The sequence below is a fragment of the Bombina bombina genome, chromosome 1, assembly GCF_027579735.1.
Source record: "Bombina bombina isolate aBomBom1 chromosome 1, aBomBom1.pri, whole genome shotgun sequence".
Lineage (NCBI taxonomy): Eukaryota > Metazoa > Chordata > Amphibia > Anura > Bombinatoridae > Bombina > Bombina bombina.
In genome coordinates, this window is record NC_069499.1 from 64,349,784 (window position 1) to 64,368,133 (window position 18,350).

Here is an 18,350-nt window from a genome sequence, read left to right on the forward strand (position 1 = left end):
GTGTGTGTGTTTTGGCAGTTTAGGAGTTAATAGCAATTAAGGGGTTTTTGTTGTGGCGATTAGGGGTTTGGAGAGTTTGAGAATAGATCAGTATATAGATATAGTTTTTAATTATGAAAGTGAATGAGCAACAAATTTGCATTGTTCCATTCAATGATCAGTCACTTTTTTTTAAGGCAGAAGTTCCTTAATCTTTTTTCAGATGAATCCAACAAATAAAAAAAAATTATGTTTTTTTTGTTTGCTTGTTTTTTGCATGTGTCCTAAAATGTGTTTGTTTGTTTTTTTATAATAATTTAAAAGCATTTGATGGTGAATTTGAAAAGTGTTTATGTTAATTTGAATAACCTTCATCTTTAACCTTCATACTCAATTCTGACACAACCACCTGTTATTTTATTATTAGGTCACTTTAAACACAATTACTACTAATTACAAATAAATATTTCAGGAATTGAATACTTCTGCTCTGCACATCAAGCAAATTTATGAACATGAGACAAATAGACTGACATAAATCACATTAAGACCAAGGAATTTCATTATATATTTTAGTCATCTGAGTAACTGTAATTAGGACAAAGCAGTTGAAGTCAACAATCAAGAAGAGTTCTTTGATTGGAATTTTTCCTGCTGCCATTCCTAGGTTGTGTTTCATACATTTATATATTAGAATTTGTCAGTTTATGTCACTAATAAGTTAGATGAACGCCATCAACAGTTTTGATTAAAAAAAGGATTTGTTATGGCTAGGTTGTTGTATTTCTGTCTCATGATTATTGTATTTTGGAAAAACCAAAACTTTAATAAGAAACTTTTCAATTTACTGCTATTAACAAATTTGCTTTTTTCTCTTGGTATACACAACTGGGAACTAGCTGAACACATTATGAACCAAATTACAAGTGGAGTTGTAGTTTGAACTCACGTTGAGCGTTAAAACCGCTAGAAGTAATTTTTTTTGCGCTCTGAGATTTGTGCTCGTATTACAAGTTGAAAGTAAATGCGTTTGCTTGAGTGCAGTTGAATATAACACGCATCAGGATAGCGTGACTTTAAAGGGACAGTCTAGGCCAAAATAAACTTTCATGATTCAGATAGAGCATGTAATTTTAAAAAAAATTCCAATTTACTTTTATCACCAATTTTTCTTTGTTCTCTTGGTATTCTTAGTTGAAAGCTTAACCTAGGAGGTTCATATGCTAATTTCTTAGACCTTGAAGGCCACCTCTTTTAAGAATGCATTTTAACAGTTTTTCACCACTAGAGGGCGTTAGTTCTTGTATTTCATATAGATAACACTGTGCTTGTGCACGTGAAGTGAATCTGGCAGCCGGCACTGATTGGCTAAACTGCAAGTCTGTCAAAAGAACTGAAATAAAGGGGCAGTTTGCAGAGGCTTAGATACAAGATAATCACACAGGTAAAAAGTATATTTATATAACTGTGTTGGTTATGCAAAACTGGGGAATGGGTAATAAAGGGATTATCTATCTTTTAAAACAATACAAATTCTGGTGTAGACTGTCCCTTTAACTCTGGTTAACTGTTAAGCTAAAAAGTTGCACAAAAAAACATAAAAAATACAAATTTAAAAGTATGATTACACTTATATTAACACTGTCTTATAAAAAATATTATTAAAAAAATTGCAATGAAAAGTTACATATACACATATAGGGGGGTAGTTATCAACGTGTCAACTTTCCTGCCTTCGCCGGCCCAATACGCCCGCCTAAGCTCGCCTACCTTTGCCGCCGCAGACCTGAAAAAATACGCCTAAGTTATCAAAAAAAGCTGTCAAAAAGCCGCGGGGCAATGAGCAGCGGACTGTGAGAGTTATCACTCATCCGATCTCGCTGCTCTTCGGCTGTTTGACAGCTTTTTTGCTAGCCTGTCACTAAGCAACCACACTAAACTACACTGTTCTACCCCCTATACCGGCGCCCCCGGAGCCTCCCGCAACTAAACAAAGTTACTAACCCCTAAACCGCCACTCCTAGACCCTGCCGCAAGTCTTATAAATGTATTAACCCCATAAACCGCCGCTCCTAGACCCTGCCACAAGTCTTATAAATGTATTAACCCCTAAACCACCGCTCCTAGACCCCGCCGCAAGTCTTATAAATGTATTAACCCCTAAACCGCCGCTCCCGGACACCGCTGCCACCTACATTATACCTAGTAACCCCTATCCTGCCCCCCCTATACCGTCGCCCCCTATAATAAAGTTATTAACCCCTATCCTGCTGATCCCGCACCTCACCGCAAATAAAAAAATAGTTTAACCCCTAAACCGCTGCTCCCTGAACCCGCCGCAACCTATATTAAATTTATTAACCCCTATCCTGCCCCCCCTACACCGTCGCCACCTATAATAAATTTATTAACCCCTATCCTGCCCCCCACTACACCGCCGCCACTGTAATAAAATTATTAACCCCTAAACCTAAGTCTAACACTAACCCTAACACCCCCTAACTTAAATATTAATTAAATAAATCTAAATAATATTTCTATTATTAACTAAGTTAATCCTATTTAAAACTAAATACTTACCTATAAAATAAACCCTAATATAGCTACAATATAAATAATAATTATATTGTAGCTATCTTAGGATTTATTTTTATTTTACAGGTACCTTTCAATTTATTTTAACTAGGTACAATAGCTATTAAATAGTTATTAACTATTTACTTGTAGTTATTTGTAGGTAGTTTATTTAATTTATTTAATGATAGTGTAGTGTTAGGTTTAATTGTAACTTAGGTTAGGATTTATTTTACAGGTAATTTTGTATTTCTTTTAGCTAGGTAGTTATTAAATAGTTAATAACTATTTAATAACTATTCTAACTAGCTAAAATAAATGCAAAGTTACCTGTAAAATAAATATAAATCCTAAGGCCTAGATTTGGAGTTCGGCGGTAAAAGGGCTGTTAACGCTCCGCGGGTTTTTTTCTGGCCGCACCATAAATTTAACTCTGGTATCGAGAGTTCAAACAAATGCTGCGTTAGGCTCCAAAAAAGGAGCGTAGAGCATATTTACCGCAAATGCACTCTCGATACCAGAGTTGCTTACGGACGCGGCCGGCATCAAAAACGTGCTCGTGCACGATTCTCCCATAGGAAACAATGGGGCAGTTTGAGCTGAAAAAAAACCTAACACCTGCAAAAAAGCAGCGTTCAGCTCTTAACGCAGCCCCATTGTTTCCTATGGGGAAACACTTCCTACGTCTGCACCTAACACTCTAACATGTACCCCGAGTCTAAACACCCCTAACCTTACACTTATTAACCCCTAATCTGCCGCCCCCGCTATCGCTGACCCCTGCATTACACTTTTAACCCCTAATCTGCCGCTCCGTAAACCGCCGCCACCTACGTTATCCCTATGTACCCCTAATCTGCTACCCCTAACATCGCCGACCCCTATGTTATATTTATTAACCCCTAATCTGCCCCCCTCAACGTCGCCGACACCTACCTACACTTATTAACCCCTAATCTGCCGAGCGGACCTGAGCGCTACTATAATAAAGTTATTAACCCCTAATCCGCCTCACTAACCCTATCATAAATAGTATTAACCCCTAATCTGCCCTCCCTAACATCGCCGACACCTACCTTCAATTATTAACCCCTAATCTGCCGACCGGAGCTCACCGCTATTCTAATAAATGTATTAACCCCTAAAGCTAAGTCTAACCCTAACACTAACACCCCCCTAAGTTAAATATAATTTTTATCTAACGAAATAAATTAACTCTTATTAAATAACTTATTCCTATTTAAAGCTAAATACTTACCTGTAAAATACATCCTAATATAGCTACAATATAAATTATAATTATATTATAGCTATTTTAGGATTAATATTTATTTTACAGGCAACTTTGTAATTATTTTAACCAGGTACAATAGCTATTAAATAGTTAAGAACTATTTAATAGTTACCTAGTTAAAATAATAACAAATTTACCTGTAAAATAAATCCTAACCTAAGATATAATTAAACCTAACACTACCCTATCAATAAAATAATTAAATAAACTACCTACAATTACCTACAATTAACCTAACACTACACTATCAATAAATTAATTAAACACAATTGCTACAAATAAATACAATTAAATAAACTATCTAAAGTACAAAAAATAAAAAAGAACTAAGTTACAGAAAATAATAAAATATTTACAAACATAAGAAAAATATTACAACAATTTTAAACTAATTACACCTACTCTAAGCCCCCTAATAAAATAACAAAGCCCCCCAAAATAAAAAATTCCCTACCCTATTCTAAAATACAAATATTACAAGCTCTTTTACCTTACCAGCCCTGAACAGGGCCCTTTGCGGGGCATGCCCCAAGAATTTCAGCTCTTTTGCCTGTAAAAAAAAACATACAATACCCCCCCCCCCCAACATTACAACCCACCACCCACATACCCCTAATCTAACCCAAACCCCCCTTAAATAAACCTAACACTACCCCCCTGATGATCTTCCTACCTTGTCTTCACCATGCCAGGTTCACCGATCCGTCCTGGTTCCAAGATCTTCATCCAACCCAAGCGGGGGCTAGACATCCACTGAAGAAGTCCAGAAGAGGGTCCAAAGTCTTCCTCCTATCCGGCAAGAAGAGGACATCCGGACCGGCAAACATCTTCTCCAAGCGGCATCTTCTATCTTCTTCCATCCGATGACGACCGGCTCCATCTTGAAGACCTCCAGCGCGGATCCATCCTCTTCTTCCGACGACTAGACGACGAATGACGGTTCCTTTAAGGGACGTCATCCAAGATGGCGTCCCTCGAATTCCGATTGGCTGATAGGATTCTATCAGCCAATCGGAATTAAGGTAGGAATTTTCTGATTGGCTGATGGAATCAGCCAATCAGAATATAGTTCAATCCGATTGGCTGATCCAATCAGCCAATCAGATTGAGCTCGCATTCTATTGGCTGATCGGAACAGCCAATCAGAAAATTCCTACCTTAATTCCGATTGGCTGATAGAATCCTATCAGCCAATCGGAATTCGAGGGACGCCATCTTGGATGACGTCCCTTAAAGGAACCGTCATTCGTCGTCTAGTCGTCGGAAGAAGAGGATGGATCCGCGCTGGAGGTCTTCAAGATGGAGCCGGTCGTCATCGGATGGAAGAAGATAGAAGATGCCGCTTGGAGAAGATGTTTGCCGGTCCGGATGTCCTCTTCTTGCCGGATAGGAGGAAGACTTTGGACCCTCTTCTGGACTTCTTCAGTGGATGTCTAGCCCCCGCTTGGGTTGGATGAAGATCTTGGAGCCAGGACGGATCGGTGAACCTGGCATGGTGAAGACAAGGTAGGAAGATCATCAGGGGGGTAGTGTTAGGTTTATTTAAGGGGGGTTTGGGTTAGATTAGGGGTATGTGGGTGGTGGGTTGTAATGTTGGGGGGGGGGGTATTGTATGTTTTTTTTTACAGGCAAAAGAGCTGAAATTCTTGGGGCATGCCCCGCAAAGGGCCCTGTTCAGGGCTGGTAAGGTAAAAGAGCTTGTAATATTTGTATTTTAGAATAGGGTAGGGAATTTTTTATTTTGGGGGGCTTTGTTATTTTATTAGGGGGCTTAGAGTAGGTGTAATTAGTTTAAAATTGTTGTAATATTTTTCTTATGTTTGTAAATATTTTATTATTTTCTGTAACTTAGTTCTTTTTTATTTTTTGTACTTTAGATAGTTTATTTAATTGTATTTATTTGTAGCAATTGTGTTTAATTAATTTATTGATAGTGTAGTGTTAGGTTAATTGTAGGTAATTGTAGGTAGTTTATTTAATTATTTTATTGATAGGGTAGTGTTAGGTTTAATTATATCTTAGGTTAGGATTTATTTTACAGGTAAATTTGTTATTATTTTAACTAGGTAACTATTAAATAGTTCTTAACTATTTAATAGCTATTGTACCTGGTTAAAATAATTACAAAGTTGCCTGTAAAATAAATATTAATCCTAAAATAGCTATAATATAATTATAATTTATATTGTAGCTATATTAGGATGTATTTTACAGGTAAGTATTTAGCTTTAAATAGGAATAAGTTATTTAATAAGAGTTAATTTATTTCGTTAGATAAAAATTATATTTAACTTAGGGGGGTGTTAGTGTTAGGGTTAGACTTAGCTTTAGGGGTTAATACATTTATTAGAATAGCGGTGAGCTCCGGTCGGCAGATTAGGGGTTAATAATTGAAGGTAGGTGTCGGCGATGTTAGGGAGGGCAGATTAGGGGTTAATACTATTTATGATAGGGTTAGTGAGGCGGATTAGGGGTTAATAACTTTATTATAGTAGCGCTCAGGTCCGCTCGGCAGATTAGGGGTTAATAAGTGTAGGTAGGTGTCGGCGACGTTGAGGGGGGCAGATTAGGGGTTAATAAATATAACATAGGGGTCGGCGATGTTAGGGGTAGCAGATTAGGGGTACATAGGGATAACGTAGGTGGCGGCGATTTGCGGTCGGAAGATTAGGGGTTAATTATTTTAAGTAGCTTGCGGCGACGTTGTGGGGGGCAAGTTAGGGGTTAATAGATATAATACAGGGGTCGGCGGTGTTAGGGGCAGCAGATTAGGGGTACATAAGTATAACGTAGGTGGCGGTCGGCAGATTAGGGGTTAAAAATTTTAATCGAGTGGCGGCGATGTGGGGGGACCTCGGTTTAGGGGTACATAGGTAGTTTATGGGTGTTAGTGTACTTTAGGGTACAGTAGTTAAGAGCTTTATGAACCGGCGTTAGCCAGAAAGCTCTTAACTCCTGCTATTTTCAGGCGGCTGGAATCTTGTCGTTAGAGCTCTAACGCTCACTGCAGAAACGACTCTAAATACCGGCGTTAGAAAGATCCCATTGAAAAGATAGGATACGCAAATGGCGTAGGGGGATCTGCGGTATGGAAAAGTCGCGGCTGAAAAGTGAGCGTTAGACCCTTTAATCACTGACTCCAAATACCAGCGGGCGGCCAAAACCAGCGTTAGGAGCCTCTAACGCTGGTTTTGACGGCTACCGCCGAACTCCAAATCTAGGCCTAAGATAGCTACAATGTAATTATTAATTATATTGTAGCTATATTAGGGTTTATTTTACAGGTAAGTATTTAGTTTTAAATAGGAATAATTTATTAAAGTATAGTGTAGTGTTAGGTGTAATTGTAACTTAGGTTAGTTTTTATTTCACAGGTAAATTTCTCTTTATTTTAACTAGGTAAGCTATTAAATAGTTAATAACTATTTAATAGCTATTGTACCTAGTTAAAATAAATTGAAAGGTACCTGTAAAATAAAAATAAATCCTAAGATAGCTACAATATAATTATTATTTATATTGTAGCTATATTAGGGTTTATTTTAAAGGTAAGTATTTAGTTTTAAATAGGATTCATTTAGTTCATAATAGAAATATGATTTAGATTTATTTCATTAATATTTAAGTTAGGGGGTGTTAGGGTTAGTGTTAGACTTAGGTTTAGGGGTTAATAATTTTATTACAGTGGCGGCGGTGTAGTGGGGGGCAGGATAGGGGTTAATAAATTTATTATAGGTGGCGACGGTGTAGGGGGGGCAGATTAGGGGTTAATAAATTTATTATAGGTGGCGACGGTGTAGGGGGGGCAGATTAGGGGTTAATAAATTTATTATAGAGGGCGGCGGTATAGGGGGGGCAGGATAGGGGTTACTAGGTATAATGTAGTTGGCGGTGGGCTCCGGGAGCAGTGGTTTAGGGGTTAATATGTATAGAGTAGCTTGCGGTGGGCTCCGGGAGCGGCGGTTTAGGGGTTAACATATTTATTATAGTTGCGGTGGGCTCCGGGAGCGGCGGTTTAGGGGGTAATAACTTTATTTAGTTGCGGCGGTGTAGGGGGGACAGATTAGTGGTGTTTAGACTCGGGGTACATTAGGGTGTTAGGTGCAGACAGCTCCCATAGGAATGAATGGGATGTCTGTCAGCAGCAAACTTGTACTTTCGCTATGGTCAGACTCCCATTGATTCCTATGGGATCCGCCGCCTCCAGGCTGGCGGTTTGAAAACCAGGTACGCTGGGCCGTAAAAGTGCCGAGCGTACCTGCTAGTTTTTTGATAACTAGCAAAAGTAGTGAGATTGTGCCGCACTTGTGTGCGGAACATCTGGAGTGACGTAAGAATCGATCTGTGTCGGACGGAGTCCGGCGGATCGAAGTTTACGTCACAAAATTCTACTTTTGCCGGTCTCTAGCCTTTGATAACTAAGGTGAATCAGCCTCGCCACAAATACGCTGCGGAATTCCAGCGTATTTGAGGTTGACGGCTTGATAACTACCCCCCAAAGGCCCCTATTTATCATAGGTCTTGCGGACCTGATCCAACAGTGCGGATCATGTCTGCAAGACCTCGCTAAATGCGGAGAGCAATACGCTCTCTGCATTTAACATTGCACCAGCAGCTCACAAGAGCTGCTGGTGCAACGCCGCCCCATGCTGACTTGCGGCCAATCGGCCACCAGCAGGGAGGTGTCAATCAACCCGATCGTATTCAATAGGGTTGATTTCCGGCGATTCCTGTCCGCCTGCTCAGAGCAGGCAGACAGGGTTATGGAGCAGCCGTCTTTAGACCGCTGCTTCATAACTTGTGTTTCTGGTGAGTCTGAAGACTCGACAGAAACACGGGCCTACAAGCTCCCTACGGAGCTTGTTAAATGGGCCCCATAAACACATAAATACATGTGTATACACCAGGCTTGAAATTTCCAGTAGTCCACTAGTCTCGGACGACTTAGAAATTGCAGCTGACGACTTAGAAATTTGACTTTTTCCCATCTTAACGTTGAGTGGGCTAGTAACTTTTTCCCTCTATGTAAAGGTACAAAATGCAGTAATGCAAATCCAATGTGATGTAAGGGAAATGTATTCAACAATAGCTAGCTTAGAATTAATCTTAAATTTAAAATATATTTATTGTAGCAGCAAGAACAAGGCTTATAAAAACATTTCTATAAAACCATATATAAAAGAAAGGGACATCTCCCTATATTTCAAATTCCACTCGAGTAGACCACTTAAATTTTTTTTTTAAAAAAAACAAGTCCTTAGCAAACAAAAATTGACACTATCTCTGACAGGTAGTTGGTGTACAGTGTACGCTTTCTGTGAACATCGGCATTTCCAGAAAGGAATCCAGCGTTTTTAGCACAATTTAAGAACTGCTTACAGTACCTTTATCTGCACCCTGTTTCCGCCTAGTACAGACCTTCGGTAGTTGGGGGTGCCTCTCCGACCGTTACCTACGGCAGATGATGCACTCTCCATCTCCCCACTGTTCCTTGTTTGGCGTTTCAAACAGCTGGTCGCAGTCCCGGTCACGTGACCACTGGTTGCAGTTCTGATTGGCTGTTTTTCAGCTGAGAAAGTGTCTTGATAAAGCCCTGAGATACGGGCGAAACACGTTGACGAACTGTCTAGTGCCTATGTGATACTTGACAGATGGAATAAAAATTGCCAAAATTCTATAACACTTCCTCAGCCGAAGGTCTGTACTAGGAGTAAACAGGGTGTGGATAAAGGTACTTTAAGCAGTTCTTAAATTGTGCTAAAAACGCTGGATTTCTTTGTGGATGTCGCGATGTTCACAGAAAGTGTACACTGTACACCATCTACCTGTCAGAGATAGTGGCAATTTTTGGTTGCTAAGGACTTTTTTTTATTTTAACAAATTTTAAGTGGTCTACTCAAGTGGAATTTGAAATATAGGGAGATGTCCCTTTCTTCTAGTGATATTTTTTCCACCCTTGTGTATACAGATATAGACATATAAGTGCATTGGAGCCCTTTGCAGTAAAGTAGCTGAAAATATGAAAAAAAAAAATTTTTTATACACTATTCATATTTAATAAAGTGTTTTACTGTGTATGTGCTGTAAATATTTCACATGCTAATGTTCTTTACATAACGGAATATGTATTTTTAAATAGATATTCCTATATATATACCAACAACATACAAGTGAACCAAACTTTTAAACATACATAGACCCCTCCCCCTTGTGCAAAAACTGCCAAAACTGGTTGCCATGGCAACCACACATACAGTGCAAAGTAAATACAAATGATAAAGCAGTAGTCATGACACAGAACCCAAACAAATAAATAAATAAATAATCCTGATATATGTGCAGCAATGCAAAGAGCCCTTTAACAGTACAGCTTAGAGCCCTAGAATAATACAGATTAGAACAGTGCAACCATCCCCATATCGCATGTTAATGTATATTATACAGGGAGACGTTACAAAATACCATTCAGATTCAGGCTGTATAGACAAATCCTATTTATCACAGTAAATAGACCAGTGTACAACCATACCCCCATGCTACATCGATCAGTAACTGTTATGTGTGTCAAACCTGTCTTATACTGCACGTCATACTGGTACAGTAGCGATCCGTCTTGACAATGATCAGTGATCATTAATCCTAAATATAGGGCAAATATGTTAGCTGCACTCCCCATAAGCAGCTCTCTAGCAGGGTTACAAGCATCGAGGATAATATAATACTAATCGCCCAACCTGATCCTAACTGTGGCCCAGAGCAGCCATCCCATGCAGGCCTATGTCAGCGCTTACAGAGTGCCCCGCATATCGCATGTATTTAGTAATGCGCATGCGTATCGCCCCGGGACGAACCGCCCCCGATAAGACCCAACTGTGTTGTCATTGGTTCTAATGGACAAGCCCCCACAAGTATCAATGTGCACTATTGACCAACGGGTATTAGCTAAAACAGTTGTTGATATTAGCACAGCGTCTGTGCTCACATAAGGTATACACATATCCGTGCAGGGGTAAACTAGATAAAAGACGTCAGGGACAAGATAATAAGCCATAGCTAAATAGACAAGTTAACACTACAGATAGTTAAGTAGCAAAGCCCGTATTACATAAAGGCCCCCATATAGGATCAGTAGCACTCGTAACGCTCAGCCATGGGATCTACCTTTTAATTGGTCCTGGTGGGACAAGGCCCACCACATCGCAGTGTAGTATCATAAACTATCAGGATGGCACCCACAGAACAATAGCATCAATGAAACCTGAATAAGATCAAAACTTGCTCCAAGCAGTTGCACGAGCAATTAGAGTAAATATAAACAAAAAAACCACATCTAGAAAATACATATTGCAAAACAGTGTTATATTACATAATCCCCAAACCCATCATAACTATATATCACACATTCCTCCAGGCCAGATACTCGTAATACGGCCAGCTCCAAGAAGAGCATGATATGTTCATAAATAGGAGGGGGTATGGGTTGCGTGGACTGAGTATGTATGGCATAAAATAACCCATCTGCGACTCTGGTTAGTCAAATGTCACTAATGGCTGCAGGGAGAATACTCCCAAAGTCCTCCATAATTAGGGCAGGATAAGGCAAATGTATCAGAGAAGTGTAATTAGTACAACCACATCTACATAATACGAAGAAATGCACAATGTATTAGTGCACATGTTGCAGTCAAATATTAAACAATCATAAACAACCATAAAAAAAAACATCACAAAAAACAATGCCAGTCTATACCCATATTCAAACCTCTGGGGTGTATGGTGTCCAATTTAAAGATCCACTCAGCTTCTTTTTGTAGGAGACGAGTGTCCCTATCGCCGCCCCTAGGAAGTGGTGGTACGTGGTCAATAAGCTTAAATCTGAGGTCAGCGACAGAGTGACCCTCCACCATGAAATGTCTGGCCACCGGCTGATCGCTCTTCCCTTTTTCAATTGCTGTCCAGATCGCACTCCTGTGGTTGGCCATCCTTTTCTTGATGTCGTCAGAGGTCTTACCAATGTAAAACAGTCCACAGCTGCAATTCAACATATATATGACAAATTTCGTAGTGCACATAAGGTAGTGCCTAATCTTGTAGCTTGTATTGTTGTGTGGGTGTTTGAATTGTTTGCATTGCAACATGGAGTTGCAGGTCACACAACTAGGGCATTTGTAGGAACTTCTTTTGGTAATTGGTGTGACTTTACTATAGCTGTCAATGGGGTCTGTTTTCATCAGAATATCTTTAAGGTTCCTTGCCCTCTTGTACCCAATCCTGGGTGGTCCATGATGTTGGTAAGGTAAAGATGGGTCTGTCTGGATAATCTCCCATTTTTCTTTCAGAGTAACCCCCAGTGTTCTTGTGCTGGGAGTGTATGCTGTGACAAAATTCATTCTCTTCTGGTGATCCTTCTTGCTAGTCTCCAAATACACCTGAGATCTTGCTTCCTTTACAATGTTGCTTTTGTATCCTCTGCTGTAGAATCTTGTTTCCATTTCATTCAGTTGTATTTCCTTTTTCTCATCAGAAGTATTGTTGCGGCAGACTCTCAGCATCTGTGCCCTGGGGATTGCCTTAATGAGTGATCTGGGATGGCAGCTGGAGGCGTGCAGTAATGTATTTCTATCAGTAGTCTTTTTAAATAGAGTAGTTCCAAGTCTGTTGTTAACTTTAAAGATTCTTAGATCTAGGAAGTCCACTTCATTGTAGCTGGAAACCTCTTTAAGTTGTACCTGTCCACCTACTTCATTCAAGGATATGACCCATTCACCAAAGGACTCAATCGTTCCTCGCCAGATTACCACGATATCATCAATGTATCGCTTGTAAAAATGTACCTGTTGGTTGTCATATACCTTAAATATACTTTCTTCAACATACTCCATAAAGAGATTTGCAAACGCTGGTGCCATATTAGAGCCCATGGCCGTCCCCATGAGCTGCAGGTAAAATCTCCTCTCAAATTTAAAATAGTTCAATTTGAGGCATAAGGATAAAAGTTCAACAATAAAGCTGGTTGGTGGTCCCACATATGGGCATCTCTCAAGGCAGTTTGTAATTATCTCCATCCCCATTACATGCGGTATAATGGTGTACAGGCTTGTGACATCAAGGCTGGCCAGCACATCGCCTGGTTGAATGTCAGTCAGTGTGGTAAGATACGTGATAAGGGCAGAGGAGTCACGTAAATAAGACCGCATATTCACAACTAGAGGTTGTAGCAAAGAGTCAACAAACTTGGCCAGGAGTTGTAGCAATGACCCCTGTGCAGAAACTATGGGTCGACCAGGTGGGTTTACCAATTGTTTGTGTATTTTCGGTAGCGTATAGAGTATTGGTCTCACTGGATAGTCTGTAGTCAACCATTCCTTAGTAGTTGAATCTATCCAATTCATGCTTGCTGCATGTTCAATGACTGAATTGATCTGTGCTTTATAAGCAATGGTCGGATCACAGGGTAAAGCCCTATACGTAGAACTGTCCGCCAGTTGTCTGTCTATTTCAGTCTTGTAATCCCAGTAGTCCTGAAGGACAACTGCACCACCCTTGTCAGCTGGGCGTATGACTATTGTAGAGTCATTTCTCAGGGATTGTACAGCTTCCCAATCACTTGCTGTCATGTTATTTCTGGTGGGGCCATGTTCACCCTTTCTTAATCTTTGTTGCACCATGCGGGTATAGGTTTTGATACTTGGATTAGTTGTGGGAGGTTCAAACGTGCTTGGTTTCTTAAAGGGGTGTCTGTTATCTTCCAGCACCTTTCCCTGAACAAAGTCCCCCAATTTCAATTGTCTCTGGAAGCGCATATTATCAATGTATGTGGTAAAGTCATCAGGTTTAGTTGTGGGCACAAAAGAGAGGCCCTTCATGAGTACTTGTCTTTCATTATCATTCAGGATATGTTGGCTAAGGTTGACAGTCATATCCTCCTCCTTCTGCGTTGTAATGGGGGTCTTCTTCCAAAACCCGCCCCTGCGTGTGTGTGGTCTTCGCCCCTTCCCCTGGAGCGGGTGGTAATGACTAAAAAAGGCTGTGTATTGTGCTGATTCTCCGTCTCCTGTAGCCGGTCACTAGAATACTCAGTATCTGAGCCAGAGCTAGAGTCCACAGTGTTTAGTTGCCGGTGTGCATATGTTCTGAATCTCCTTTTTCTTCTTGGCTGGTACTGGGCCCTTTCCACAGGTCCCAGTGTCCACCGGTACACTTTTTTATCTTTATAATCCTCCATGACATAGCCCAGTTTCTTATTTTTAAAGGCAATTAAGGCATTGTTATAATCACGTAATTGGGTATTGATCTTTTCCATCCAATTTTCTGACTTGTCTTGTGTTAAGATATGCCCTTTGATCTCCTCCAGATAGTTGATATCCTCCTTTGCTTTCTGCATCTGACTTCTGACTTCTTCGACTACCAATAAGATTAAGTCCAAGGAGCATTTATTTAATATTGCCACCCATTTCCTGCAAAAAAAAATGTGGACACATTATTGATTCTAAAGCCCCTTGGTATCAGTTTTTTTCTGTGGTACTCTGAGAGGTAGATGCCATGAAGTTTAAGATCTCACTAAAAGTATTAACAGTGCAGCTTGGTAGAGTGGTGGATGTGGATTAATAGTAGTTAGAAAAGGAGAGATATTAAAAAAGGATTAAAAATAATTATAGGTAACTAGATTACTAAATTAATTTTGCAACAATTGTACATCAGTAAGAAGATTCATATATAAAATAGTTGATACCAAAAAGAACAAAGGAAAAAATAAATAAAAATAAAAATAAATAAAAACGCTGATGATTTGGTATTACCCACTGTAGGGAAGTGTTCTTAGGAGTATTCACGTATGGTAATGTTATTTGCAAGGTTTTTTGTTGCCAACTCCTATTCACAGGCTTTTGAAAATGAGGTGCAGCTGTTTCCAGAGGCTTGTTTCCAAATGCTCTCTTACATGTGAATCCTAAGACGAAAAGAAGAGACAGTGCAACCCCACATCAAGGTAGTAGTTTCACAGATTTTAATCAACACACAAAAGTAATGCACTTACAGACAGATTAAAAAGATGTTGCATTAATCCCTTTATAGGGAAAAAGAAGCAAGTCCCGGTTCTCTCAGGAATCTCTTCCGGTCACAGCTTTCAGAACTGCTGCTTCGATATTGCTTACACACAGTCTCAGTCTCAGTGTATCAGAGCCGTCCTTGGTTCCGCCTCCAACGCGTTTCATCTGCGCTCTCCAGACTTTCTCAAGAGGAAGTGATGATGCCTAGTACGCTCCCATGTGTCACTATTTACATCCACTCGTTCATTCTGATTGGATGCTGGCTGTCCTATCCGATAGCGGTATGCGGACAAGCCTCTCTTGGTTACAGGCAATAACGTAAATTCCGCTTAGGGCAGTGCAAGCAAAAAGTCTTTCATATCGACATCAGATATCTTTTAGATAAATAAAACTTAATAAACATAGTAAAATCTAGTGACATCTAATACATTATAAACATTGTATAAAACACAGATTAATATGATAATAAAAAGCAATTTTTTGCATATTATAAAAAACAACGACTGATACTTACACAAGGAAATTCATACTTAATACACATTCTTCTTAATGAAACTCAAACAGTTAATCCGAATTCATTCAAATTATTTTGAAATATTTTTCTTAAAGGAACCTACATTACAAAAGAAAGAGTTAATACAGAAGTCCATTAAAATTGATTACTATATTTAAGAAAAAGAGTTATTAATTTAAAACATAAAGGCTTGCAAGTCTATATCGACATTTAACACTTTTGGGGCCATACAATTAAGCAAATGGATCCATTTGGTTTGGCATTTTCTAAGGTGCATTAATCTCTAATTACCCACTGTCTGTGGTATAATCTCTAGGATTTTCACCTTCAAGTTATTTGGATTTTTATTGTGCACCCTCCTAAAGTGTTCAGATACACTATGGTTCTCATATCCCTTTGTTATGTTCTCAAGGTGTTCATATATGCGGCGTTTGACTTTCCATTTCGTTCTTCCCACGTAAATCAAATTACAGTCACACATGAGATAATACACCGCATATATGGACACACATGAAGCTCTATCTTTAATTTTAAATTCTTTAGAATTAGTGTTTATAATTGGAATCATTCTAAAGAATTTAAAATTAAAGATAGAGCTTCATGTGTGTCCATATATGCGGTGTATTATCTCATGTGTGACTGTAATTTGATTTACGTGGGAAGAACGAAAAGGAAAGTCAAACGCCGCATATATGAACACCTTGAGAACATAACAAAGGGATATGAGAACCATAGTGTATCTGAACACTTTAGGAGGGTGCACAATAAAAATCCAAATAACTTGAAGGTGAAAATCCTAGAGATTATACCACAGACAGTGGGTAATGAGCAACAGAGATTAATGCACCTTAGAAAATGCCAAACCAAATGGATCCATTTGCTTAATTGTATGGCCCCAAAAGGGTTAAATGTCGATATAGACTTGCAAGCCTTTATGTTTTAAATTAGTAACTCTTTTTCTTAAATATAGTAATCAATTTTAATGGACTTCTGTATTAACTCTTTCTTTTGTAATGTAGGTTCCTTTAAGAAAAATATTTCAAAATAATTTGAATGAATTCGGATTAATTGTTTGAGTTTCATTAAGAAGAATGTGTATTAAGTATGAATTTCCTTGTGTAAGTATCAGTCGTTGTTTTTTATAATATGCAAAAAATTGCTTTTTATTATCATATTAATCTGTGTTTTATACAATGTTTATAATGTATTAGATGTCACTAGATTTTACTATGTTTATTAAGTTTTATTTATCTAAAAGATATCTGATGTCGATATGAAAGACTTTTTGTTTGCACTGCCCTAAGCGGAATTTACGTTATTGCCTGTAACCAAGAGAGGCTTGTCCGCATACCGCTATCGGATAGGACAGCCAGCATCCAATCAGAATGAACGAGTGGATGTAAATAGTGACACATGGGAGCGTACTAGGCATCATCACTTCCTCTTGAGAAAGTCTGGAGAGCGCAGACGAAACGCGTTGGAGGCGGAACCAAGGACGGCTCTGATACACTGAGACTGAGACTGTGTGTAAGCAATATCGAAGCAGCAGTTCTGAAAGCTGTGACCGGAAGAGATTCCTGAGAGAACCGGGACTTGCTTCTTTTTCCCTATAAAGGGATTAATGCGACATCTTTTTAATCTGTCTGTAAGTGCATTACTTTTGTGTGTTGATTAAAATCTGTGAAACTACTACCTTGATGTGGGGTTGCGCTGTCTCTTCTTTTCGTCTTAAGTTTAAGATCTACCTCTCTTTTCTTTAGTTTGGTCAGTTGGTTGTACACAGTCACTGCATTTTCTGCTGGATCCTCCGGTAGGATGGTGTCAAACAGTATCCTTGCTGCATCCAAGTCAGTCCACGCAACCCATACCCCCTCCTATTTATGAACATATCATGCTCTTCTTGGAGCTGGCCGTATTACGAGTATCTGGCCTGGAGGAATGTGTGATATATAGTTATGATGGGTTTGGGGATTATGTAATATAACACTGTTTTGCAATATGTATTTTCTAGATGTGTTTTTTTTGTTTATATTTACTCTAATTGCTCGTGCAACTGCTTGGAGCAAGTTTTGATCTTATTCAGGTTTCATTGATGCTATTGTTCTGTGGGTGCCATCCTGATAGTTTATGATACTACACTGCGATGTGGTGGGCCTTGTCCCACCAGGACCAATTAAAAGGTAGATCCCATGGCTGAGCGTTACGAGTGCTACTGATCCTATATGGGGCCTTTATGTAATACGGGCTTTGCCACTTAACTATCTGTAGTGTTAACTTGCCTATTTAGCGATGGCTTATTATCTTGTCCCTGACGTCTTTTATCTAGTTTACCCCTGCACGGATATGTGTATACCTTATGTGAGCACAGACGCTGTGCTAATATCAACAACTGTTATAGCTAATACCCGTTGGTCAATAGTGCACATTGATACTTGTGGGGGCTTGTCCATTAGAACCAATGACAACACAGTTGGGTCTTATCGGGGGCGGTTCGTCCCGGCACGATACGCATGCGCATTACTAAATACATGCGATATGCGGGGCACTCTGTAAGCGCTGACATAGGCCTGCATGGGATGGCTGCTCTGGGCCACAAGTAGGATCAGGTTGGGCGATTAGTATTATATTATCCTCGACGCTTGTAACCCTGCTAGATAGCTGCTTATGGGGAGTGCAGCTAACATATTTGCCCTATATTTAGGATTAATGATCACTGATCATTTTCAAGACGGATCGCTACTGTACCAGTATGACGTGCAGTATAAGACAGGTTTGACACACATAACAGTTACTGATCGATGTAGCATGAGGGTATGGTTGTACACTGGTCTATTTACTGTGATAAATAGGATTTGTCTATACAGCCTGAATCTGAATGGTATTTTGTAACGTCTCCCTGTATAATATACATTAACATGCGATATGGGGATGGTTGCACTGT